Source organism: Canis lupus, chromosome X, assembly GCF_048164855.1.
Source record: "Canis lupus baileyi chromosome X, mCanLup2.hap1, whole genome shotgun sequence".
NCBI classification, from domain to species: Eukaryota; Metazoa; Chordata; class Mammalia; order Carnivora; family Canidae; genus Canis; species Canis lupus.
In genome coordinates, this window is record NC_132876.1 from 122927466 (window position 1) to 122940046 (window position 12581).

Sequence of the window (12581 nt, forward strand, 5' to 3'; positions counted from 1 at the left end):
AGGAGATGCAACAACATTCCTGTTCCCAGCATGACACTCTACAGAGCACCTGGACGTCCTAGAATTGCTTGAGTGTGAGCATATAGGTGAGGACACGGGATTAGACATTTTGGGAACTGGAATCAATTTTCCTTTTGTTTCATTCCCGAGTTATTGCAGCAAAAGTAGATAGGATTATGAGGGGCAGGCATTTCAGTGTTGTTTCTCATGCTAGGAACTGGCTGAGATAAAGTCTGCCCCTGAGACCATTCAAAGAGTAAGGCAGGGAATCCCTGGATGGCCCAGCGGTTTAGTGCCTGCCTTAGGCACACGGCATGGTCCTGGAGTCCCAGGATCGAGTCCCACATCGGGCTCCCTGTGTAAAGCCTGCTGCTCCCTCTGCCTGTGTCTCTGCCTCTCTCTGTGTGTGTTTCTCATTAATAAATAAATAAAATCTGTTTTTAAGAAAAAGAGTAAGGCAAATAAAAATGTGAGTGGAAAGTTTGCTGAATTACCTTGTAGGGAAACATAACGATGCCTTTGGGTCACGCTCTATAAAATGTTCTCTCTTGAATACAAGCCTCAGAACAGGAAACAAGGCTCCCTAATATTTTCATTTTCTATACGTCACCATTTGACATTGTTAATATTCCCTTATAATCTCTGCAGATACGACCACAGCTCATCTTTGGAGATAATTCTACTTTATTCCCTTGGGGTACTTTGTGAAATCAGAAACGGCATCAATCTATGATCTGCAAGCACCACCCACTTCATATGCGTCTTCGTCCGTTTGGGCTGCTGTACGAGAATACTGTGGACTGGGGGGCTTATAAATAATAGACAACTATTTCTCACACTTTGGAGACCTGGAGGTCTACCATCAAGGCACCTGCAGATCTGGTGTCTAGTGAGGACCTGCTTCCTGATTCATAGACGGCAACTTCTCACTGTGCACTCACACAGTGGAAGAGGCCTGGGTTAGTGGGGTTCTCTATAAGGACACTAACCCCACCAGAAGGCACTCCACCCTACAATTCAATCCCCCCCACAGGGCCCAACCTCCTAAAGCCATCGCCTAAAGAGTCAGGATTTCAACATAGGAATTTGGCATGGAGGGTGGGGACACAAGCATTCAAACTACAGCAATATGCATATATATTTTTTCTTTTATCCAATCGTGTACCAACTATTTCCCAGTAGTTACACAGGCAAACAGACAACCATGTATCCAATATGTATATATATGCATTTTTTCTTACTCCCTGTGTATCAACTACACACCAAGGGTTACACAGATATACAGACAACCATGTATCCAGTATGTATATATATATATATTTTTTCTTACTCCCTGTGTATCAACTACATACCAAGGGTTACACAGATACACAGGCAACCATGTATCCAATATGTATACCTATATGTATATATTTTTTCTTTTATTGCTCTCTGTACTGACTACTTACCAGGGTGACACAGACAAACAAGCAGACACACACAGTGTCTCTGCTCATTGAGCTTATATTCAAGGCCATAGACTGGCAGGAAACAAGAAGGAAAACACACAAGTGAGACCACCGGAGATCACCATAAACAGCATGAAGTTAATAAGCAGGATGAGTGATCAGTAACTGGGAGGAGAAGGTGTTCTGGTGATGCGAGGTGTCCAACATGTGAACCCAGCTTTACCTCACTAGCCATAGATGCAGGTGTAGATATTAGGCAGGTTCAAAGCTAATTTGCACCTCTCCTACCGGCAGCATTTGAGCCAACTGTGCAAATCCCAGTAAGCACTGAAAAAGAAACACCATTGGGGCACCTGGGTGGATAGTGGTTGAGCATCTACCTTCAGCTCAGGTCGTAATGCCAGGGTCCTGGGATCGAGTCCCACATTGTGCTTCCCACGTGGAGCCTGCTTCTCCCTCTGCTTATGTCTCTGCCTTTCTCTCTGTGTCTCTCATGATTAAATTTAAAAAATCTTTTAAAAAATGCTGCTTCTCACACACCTATGAGCTGTCCACCGTGGATTTCCGACCAGACAGTTGTTCTCATTCTAGAGTGGATGCAGCATCCTCTCCACGAAAGGTGAAGAAATGATGCACACAAGAGTGATTACACAGCATGAGTTATGTAATTTCTTGGGGGAAGATAGGAAGAAAAAGGAAGAATGATGTACACAGTCTCCCTGGATTTCTTTTTTTTTTTTTTTTTAACTTTTATGATTTTTACTTTAAAAGTCATTTCGAAGACATCCCCTTAGGTAAAATAGGATATTCTTTATTTTATTACAAGCAAAAGAACGAACTTTAATTCACTTCTCTAGAGATTTTCCAACTTCTATAAAGATGATAATGTGCACAATAAAATTTAACTGACTTCTAGAAAATCTACTATAAGGAATTTCATTTGAAATTGTCTTGAACTTTTTAAAGGCTTTTTTCTTTTTGTCTTTCTTTTTTTTTTTTATTTTATTTTAGTTTTAGTCAGATGTTCCTTCTTCAGAAGACTTTAATATACCCTTGGGGCTTCAGATGCTATGACAAATATTCCGGAAAGCCATTTCATTTGGTGCCTCAGGCCTCAATCATGAACACGAGCATGTGATATGAAACAGAGGATTTGGTTTTGATTTTGTTGACACTGAACTACAAAATAACACGTATTCAATTGTAAAGTTTAATGCAGCCATTAACACGATAACCATACTTACACATGTGCATCACCTCCCCCATTGATCCATGTCCCCCACATTTATTATGACCGATGAACTCACAGGGACATGTCATCACGTAAAGTCCGTAATATACATTGGAATTCATTCTTGGCATTGGACCGTCTGACTTTGAACATATATGCCCCAAGTCTTATCGCAGAGAATAATTTCACTGCCCTAAATCCCCCTTGTACTGTGCTTATTCATGCCCCCCTCAGCCCCGATCCCATAGTATATATACTGCTTCTGTTTCTCTAGGGAACCCTAACACAACAGTGTGTTCCTTTCTCCTAATCATGGAGACCCCAGTATTAGATACATCTGCAAATTCAGTTTGACCACAATCACAGATTTCAGGTATAAGGGTATGAGAAGAAAGGAAAAAAGGAAGAAGAAGGCTTTTGCCTGCCTGGGATCATGAAGAGGAACAATGCTGGCTAATCAGCCATGCGGAAGCAGCACCCATCACCCCATAGATAAAAGGGTCTCATTGGCATGGTGGACCCGGCAGGAGCTGACAGCTGGTGATATTCTTGCTGAGAAGTGGGGTGTATGGCACTGCATGACATCATCTACTTCTGGGTTGACCAGTCGTATAACAAGAGTTTCATGGAGTGCCTCAGTCTCCCAATGAACTGGAAGCACAAAAGGCCAAGAAGAGGCCAGCCATAGGGTGATGGGGTTGATACTCTGTGTCTCACTGGCTCAGGGCTTAGCTTGAGCTCACACCACGCATTTGGGTCACCGAGCCCATAGCCTCGAGATGCATTGTGGACTCGATAGCCTAGGAAGCTAGAGCCACTGCTGATCAGAAATCCCCCTGCAGCTAGGCGAGCCAAATCCACTCTTTTGTCAAAATCAGTGACCCCTACTTGGGTAGAAGAGATCAATCAGATGAGCTCTGGCCCCTGTTTTCAGGGGATAAACTCAGAATAACGTCATACTGGCTTCCACAAGCTCAATTATATGGTTCTGGATGAGTGAAAGCCTAAAATACTATTGTGCTGTAAGATGTTTGATGCTGCTGCATAAACCCCATCTGTGTCCCTCCCTCCCATCTCCCTTCTCCTTCTTCCCCTCTTCATCCCTACATATATGCAATTGCACTAGAAGCCTTCTTCCTATACAGCTTTCTGTTGAACAGGGAACTCAACAGACGAACAGTAAACGATCTCTGTCCTTGAAGACGTCCCCATCTATTGCAAAACCCTGATAGGAAAAGCAGAAGCACGATGGGACTCCATGATCACTGCTCTTCGGGGCAGCAGTGGACGCAAGAAAGGAAAAATCCCTTGAACAACATACGCATGTTCTTACGGAAAAGCTACTACCACGGTGCAGCCGGTAATGTGTAACATGAAGCGGCCCAAATCAGAATATGAATATTAAAATACTAATTCAAAATTAGAGCTGGCAAGGAAAAATATTCCTTCCATGGCCCAGTTGGATTTGCTCAGCTCATTTGAAATGTTGGCAGCATATGGCAACCAGCAAGAGCAAGCTCTCAAATAGAATTTCTAAATGTTAGATCAAAGGAGAGTGAATTAAGAAACAAAAAAGGATCCAGCAACTTGATTTGTAAGACATCTGCTGCATGTCGGCAGGCTCAAGTCTGGCTGCATGTGGCTGTGTACCAAGAATGAGATGTGAAATCGAGGGGAGCCCGCTTCCAGGAGACACTCAACACCTCAATCTCTCCACAGTCCCATGGGTCCTATGCATGCAGAGTATCCACAGCAGCATACACAGCATATCGCGGGAGGCAGCAAGCCATAGAGAGCCCATTACTCCTTCTACTCCTTCTTCTCATCTCAACTCGCAAGACCACATAGCGCGCACGCAGTCATGGGCGCCACCCCGATGCTTTTGTAATGAAGCCCAGATAAACGCCCAATTATGACTGTCCAGCGGGTAGCCATGTGCAAAAGAGCTGATGTGGGTTACGAACGCCTTTGTGGATTCCAGGGCAAAATTTAGAAAATTGGATGAAAAAGGCCAGACTTTTTTTCCAAGAGTGGAATGAACATTATTTCAGTGGGCATACATCCCTAACATAGAGGAGCGCTCCCAATGCATGGAAAGAAGTCAGGTGATGCATTCATGAGTGGTTTAAATGGCAAGATACATTACTGCTGTCCTTATCTTTCTGGTTTTCCCAATCATACCATCCTTCTACCCACGTTTTGTATGGTGGTGCCTTCCAGGAACCAGACCTTGGTTCTCCTGAGGCTGATTTAGGGGATTTTTGTTGTTGTTGTTTCTGTTTTGGTTTTTTTGGCAGCAAAGCTCCCTCAGGGGAGGAGCAGAGGGAGAGGGAGAAAGAGAATCCACAAGGAGACTCTCCCTTGAGCATGGAGCCCCAGGCAGGGCTTGAACCCACAACCCTGACATCATGGCCTGCACCAAAACCAAGAGTCACACGCTTAACCAACTAAACCACCCAGGCGTCCCAGCTCCCTCAGACGTTTTAAGGAGACATCTGCCTTTCTTACCCGAAACCTTCTTAAAGCCATAGATTTCAGACAGTTATTGAAGTTTCCCAAAAAGTTAAACATAGACCTTCCATGTGACTTAGCATTTCCATCCCTTGATACCTACCCCAAAATATTGAATGCGAGGACTCAAGACATGTGTGTACGCCGGCGTTCACTGTAGCGTTATTCATAATGCCCAAAAGGTGGACACAACCCTGAAGTCCAACAGAGGAATGGATAAGCACAATGGGGTTCATCCACATAGTAGAATGTGGTGCATACATACAATTCGGCCTTCAAAAGGCAGAAAGTCCTGCCATGCTATAGCACGGATGCACCTTGAGGTCCGTGAAATAGGCTCCTTACTCATGACCAAGTTCTGTATGATTCCAGTTATATGGAACCTACAAAAGTCGTAGTCACAGACACGGTAGTTCTCAAGAGCTGTAGACAGGGACGGGGAGTTAGCATGCCCTGGGTCAGAATTCGGTTTGGGAAGATGGAAAAGTTCAGGAGACAGAGGACGGGTCTGGTTGCACAACAATGGGAAAATATACTTCACGCCAGCAAACTGTATGCTTGAAACTAGTTAAAAAAGGTAAGTTTTATATACACACACCCCAAAACACCTACACGAGTCTAGAGGCCAAGGGAGAGAGAGTACAAGGAACAGCTGGATCGAAGGGAGAGTGTCCTTAGAATGGAGATGCAGGAGAAGGTGCTGTGTTCCTAGAACCCAGGGATTCCCGGTGCCAGGGTCCCTGCAGAAATAGCGAGTCCTCGGATACAGGTGGCTCAGCACCTTGCGCAAGCGTGCTGAATGCTGATGCAATTGGACCGCCATCCCCACCTTTAGCATGAAGCATCGGTGCAGATTTGGGAAGCAGCCAGGGTTCCCGCATCAATCACAAGAAGTTTGCAAAGAGACAGAGTGATAAGAGGGGAACTCATCCGCCAGGTCAGGACCGCACGTAGCCTCCTGCCTTCTCAGAGATGCCCACGCTCCCTGAGGTCTTCCTTTTCTACTCCACCACCTTCAACAACCAATGAAATGTTATGGCCTCTTTGCATGGAGGAACCCAGGATGATATCTCCTTCATTTCCGAGAACATGAAATTGTGACTTGTCTTGGAGAGCGTGTGCAAAATTAGCCTACGGATCCAGATCCTCACTTGTATACTATGCTTTTGGGGGAAATGACAGCAAAGTCATGCCAGAAACAAAGCATTTAGCAGCACATCCCTTTGCCCTCGTCCCCAGGTCCTGAGAACCTTCTGGGCCCGTGCATCTGTCTCAGCCTCCATAAGCTCTCCTATCGTGAACTCATCTACCTCACTTGTACTCACTTCTCAGAAGCTAAAGCAGAAATGCGTGAACGTCCATGAAGCCAGGAATTGCAATAACTGCACCAAATCTTAAATAATAAGTCAAATTACCATATAAAAAAACCTGAAAGAGCCTGATCCCATGAAAGACAGGGAGGACTTTCTGTGTGTGCTGACACAGAGGGATGCGCATTCTTTATCCATTGAAACTGAAATGGGTGTGTGGACTTTCAGATTTTCCACTTTGCCTTCACTGTATTTGGATTTTTCCACAAATATGTTGTGCTTGGATTTATTTTTCCACAAGGACCCCTGGATGTTTTGTTTTTATCTGTATTCATATTTAAATTGGAAGAAGTCACATCGTTCCTATTTGCCCATTTATTCTCAGGGCAGAGACTATAGCTCACACTATGGTCTCAAACAGTATTTCTGGTCGCATAAATGAAAGAAATGTCAACATTATACGTACTGCTTCCTATTCCATAAAACCATATAGACCCCTCTGAGAATTTCTGCTCCGAATATTTGGATGCACCATGAATGTAGGCTGATTACATTCAAAAGTAAGCAAGCTAGCATTTGCCGATAACGTTTACAGAATTTATGAAGACAATCTATCCAAGATGTCTTTAGGAAAGCCATTTGGGCAACTGGAAATCCATCATAAGAATAAAGAATAAAGTGGATTAAATCCTGGCACAGGAAAAGATTAAGATGAAGACTTTGGTACAAGGCGGCAAAGCGAACTCAGTGAGTTGTTTCAGCTTTAAGGAAAAGGAGGTTATGGGATAATGATTTCATATTCAACACAAAGATTTTTTTTTTCACTTCGCTTAAATGATTTTTTTCCCTTTTGCCAACGCCAGCCCATGGGATAGCTAAGAAAAGCTAAACGCCAAGGAGCTTGTAAACACAATGAAAAATGAGGCAATAAACCTTATAGAAAATAAACTTCAAGCCGGTAATTCATAATCCTAATTAACCAACATACGGAAACGGGACTCTGTGTCCGAGGCCAGTTGAAGCAGGTGAGGAAGGAGAATTCTCAAAATTCTCAAAATGGGAACAAGATCGTTGTCCGAGGCGTTCGCAACCCAGAGAAACTATAAATTCGGAACGAAACATCTTTGTTGATAAAATTTATATAAATTTAAAGAAATTTTATATAAATTTGGCAATTCATATAATTTATGGGACATTTTTATGCACCCTAGTTTCTCTGATCAAAAGTCTTTCTGAAAAAAAAAGTCTTTCTGAAGGAAGGAGGCCGCGGCATTATCTCTGTTCCACACACACACACACACACACACACAGTATTTATAAATATTGAAGCTCGTCGAATTCACACATAAACAGAGATGGAAACCACAGACATGCCCTAGTATCATTTTATCCCATCTCCGTACCCAGTTGTACTTTTGCAACCTTTCCATTGGATACTGGGTATCTTGGCATGTGTTTGAGTTCTTGGGATTGGGGGTGGGGGGAGTAGTCTTTCTCATCATAGTTTTCCTATAATTGTGCTTTTAAAGACGCTACTTCTTCGTTTCACTGAGGTATAACCAACATGCAATTTTACGTTAGTTTCAGGTGTAGAACATACTGATTGCACAATTCTCTATGTTCTACGCCAAGCTGTGCTCCTTATCGGTCAGCAAATAATGTGTCGCAGTATTACTGTTTTTTAAAATTTTGTTTTTAAGTTCAATTTAATTTAAATGTACTGTAGAATTTAGTGATTCATCAGTTGCATAGAACACCCAGGGCTCATCGCATCACGTGCCCTCCTTCATGCCCATCATCCAGTGACTCCATCCCCTAACCCCCCTCTCCTCCAGCAACCCTATTTGTTTCCTAGACTTAAGAGTCTCTTATGGTTTATCTCCTTCTCTGATTTCATTTTATTTTATTTTATTTTATTTTATTTTATTTTATTTTTCCCTTCTTTCCCTGGTGTTCATCTGTTTTGTTTCTTAAATTCCACGTATGAGTGAGATCATATGATAATTGTCTTTCTCTGATTGACTTATTTCTCTTGGCATCATAGCCTCTAGTTCCATGTACGTCATTGCAAATGGCAAGATTTCATCCTTCCTGACGGCTGAGTAATATTCCATTGTATATATAGACGACATCTTCTTTATCTATTCATCTGTCAATGGACATCTGGGCTCTTTCCATAGTTTGGCTATTGTGGACATGGCTGCTTTAAACATTGGATATTTATCCAAAGGATACAAACATAGTGATTCGAAGGGGCACGTGCACTCTATTTCTACCACTTTCCACAGTAGCTGCACCAATTTACACGTAAAGTGCATATTTCTAAGAGCAAACATACGTGGCTTTAAGGATGACATGACATTTTTATAGCAAAGTGGCAGTGACGTCATGTTAAGACTGTATTATCATCAGGGTAATTACTCACCTACTCACCTTCAAAGTGAGTTGAGCTAAGACATATGACTCATGCTGCGGGGTGGCCTGGGGTCTGAACCCAGCTCTGCTTCTATAAAGGCAAGCCCTCTTGTTCAAACATTAACCCAAAACACATGATGGGTTCCGACTTCAAGAAAATAATTCAATAGAATGATCCCTGCATGCACAGGGTATCTCTCAGGACTTTATAAATGTAAAAGTGGGTTTGCACCCCATCCTCTGGGATCTGGTGTAAATGTGAATGTGCACACCACTCCTCTGAGATCTATGTAAGTGTGGGTGTGCACAACACTACCCTGGGCTCCGTGTAAATTTGGGCACCCTCCTGAGGTCTTGCATAAATGTGAGCATGCACTCCAACCCCTTGGGATTTTCCTAAAATGCAGATTCTGATTCAGTCCCTGAGACTCTGCAGTGGGATTCCCCCCCCCACGACGTTGTAAGGTGACCGATTCAACAACCACCCTCTGAGGCACAAAACCGCAGGTTCTTGATTTTTTTAAGGGTTTAAGGTCCCAGCTTGGCATGGCTGTTGGTTTCCATCTGTCGACATGGAGCCATTTGAACACATTGGCATCGTCCCTGGGGTGGGCACTCAATAGGAATCCTATAGTGTTTTTTATCAGCTTTCTTCAGATGTAGTTCAGGTACCATAGGAAGCACTGTTGAAAGTGTTCAAGCCAGTGCGTGTGTATATTTAGTGTATTCAGAGTTGTTCAGCCATCACCACCGCCTATTCCAGATCATGATCATCACCCCAAAGGACACCTTTAACCACGGCTAGTCCCTGCTAATGTCCACCTCTCCAGCCCTGCAACCACTAATCTACTTTCTCTATGAGTACATCTGCATGTCCGAGGCAGTTGATATAAATGGACTCAAACACCGTGTCTTTGGTAACTGGCTTCTTTCCCTTACGTTTCCTTTACCAGATTTCAAATGTGTCCTACTATGAATAATTCCGGTTGGGATGCTACAAACATAGCCCCGCTGCAGTACACTAGGTGTGTAGTTTCCAGACAATGTGTGCATCATGGAAGTAGATATTCCTTATGTTGAGCTGAGATGCTAGAATCACGCTCCCTTGACCCCCAGGGTTAATACACACTCACGTACGTCGTAGTAGGCTCCTGTGGTTTCAGACCCAGCTTTCAAGAATATTATGTTTTAACTTCCATGCAGCGACGAACCAACAGAGACTGACACCAAAGTACATTTCAAATTTTCTAGGCAAATTCCAGACATCTGTTTTGCTCTTTTTCTCATATTTTCTCACTTCTCTCTGTTTTTCTGTTAAGCATAAATGTTACCACCAAGCCATTCTGTGCTTATTTTCCCCAGGATCTCTTAATAATCCAGTAACTGCTAGGAGTTTTATGAATTAGTTTGGTGTGTGCATTGCTCTGTCCCGTCCTCCCAACGGTGCTGGCAAAGAGCAAGATAATTTTAACAATTGCAACCAATCACTTTAAACAGACGTATTGACAAAATCTAGAAAAAAAGGTATCCATTGGGTAATGGATTTTCTCAGAGTTATACTGTCTCCTTTTTTAATAACATAGAATTTTCTTTCAGCATTATACCAATCACCAAACTACAATTTCGCATAAAAAATACTTGATTTAAAAAAAAAAAACAAAACAAAACACCCTCTTGAGTTCATTAACACTAAGTGCTGGGAATTCTGCTACATAATTCTTTCTATAACTAAGCTTGACAGCCCAGCACAAAACGCAAAACCAACAGTTTTCCTTTAAAGATCAATACCTTATCAAGGTTTATTACGGTGAGGAAATATTCCGTCTTCGATGGCTTTCCATCCTCTTTCTATCAATAACACCATTCTCCACTTCTGGTAATAGCTTGCCATGGATCATTAGATAAATGCCTTTTTAATAAAGAGAATCCAGGTGTACTGGTAAAATGCTATGATTGAGTATCTTTAATCTCTCGGCTTCATTAGGCAGGGACAGGCTATCATGCTTTTTTCCTAGTCATTCTGCTCGAGCTGCCAACCCTTCCCTGTGGCTATTAATGATGACAGCTCATTCATTACTTTATGAGAATACAGAAACATTTCCATCTCCATCCTACATATTTCTCCATCCCCCAAGATTGGCAATTTAGAAAGCCACTTCCACACTACCGGAGCTAACTGCCTGCATTCCCTTCCCTGGCAAGCATTTCCAACATCGCCATACAAATGCAGAATTAATGGTCATCGGTTCAATGGATTTTGATCACTTTCTCCCCTGCTCCTTACCTTTTGACATAGGTGGCGCGCGCGCGCACACACACACACACACACACACACACAGAGAGAAATCCGGGCATCGATTATGATTCATAGAACATCAAATACAACAACCCCAAACTTAATTCCTTCTTAAAAGCCACATCATGGGGATAAGTCTCGCTGTGCAAATGAGAACCCATGACGCAGAGCAGCAGCCTCTTGACACGGCCTGAGAAATCACTCAGGTCTAGAATCACAGGTGACTCACACGATAATAACCTCTCATTTTAAGGATGAGTAAAATCACCCTCTTTCTAAGCCTTTGGCTACAGTGTAAATGGAGGAAATAGTCTCCTATTTGATAAAAGGCTAGTGTCCAAGACCTATAAAGAAGTTACCAAACTTGACACCCAATAAAACAAAAAATTCAGCCAAGAAATGGGCAGAAGACATGAACAGACATTTCTCCAAGGAAGACCTGCAGATGCCCAACGGATGCATGAAAAGATGCTCAACATCACTTGCCATCAAGAAAATGCAAATCAGCGCAGCCCCGGTGGCCCAGTGGTTTAGCACTGTTTTCAGCCCGGGGTTTCCAAATTAATAATTCAGAGAGAAAAATTGTGAGTATCGTCACAGGCTCTGAAAAGATATATGTGAATTTCATCATTATTTTTTATTTTATTTATTTATTTTTTTCATCATTATTTTTTAATAAAAAAAAATAAAATATGAGACATTCTCATAAAACATAACTTATTTAAAAACGTTCCCCATCACACGATGAAGATAGTTATGGATACAGTAACTAAGGCAATTTAATATAAGAAACATAAATTTTGGGATCCCTGGGTGGCGCAGCTGTTTGGCGCCTGCCTTTGGCCCAGGGCGCGATCCTGGAGACCCGGGATCAAATCCCACATCGGGCTCCCGGTGCATGGAGCCTGCTTCTCCCTCTGCCTGTGTCTCTGCCTCTTTCTCTCTCTCTGTGACTATCCAAAAATAAAAATTAAAATTAAAAAAAAAAGAAAGAAACATAAATTTTTAAAAAAGAAAAGAAACATAAACTAAAGCAATGTAATATAAGAAAGATGTCTGCCACTTAGGAAAACAAATATATACTTAGGTATATATATATATTCATGTAGTGAAAAATTCCATAACTACCTGAAATTATCCTTTGGTGATAGCAAAGAAATTTGTGACATTTTTAACTGCAAAATTAATATATTATTCTGCATTAGTACATTCTATCTCTGTATTTATATAGTCTTAAACATAAATGAAGATGAGATAAAATTGAATAATACAAGGATCTCATCATCATCCTTACAAGAAAAATATAAAGATACCAGTTACTGAACATGCTATTAGGCTATTTTCCTGCTGAATTGGAGGACCCTTCTTTA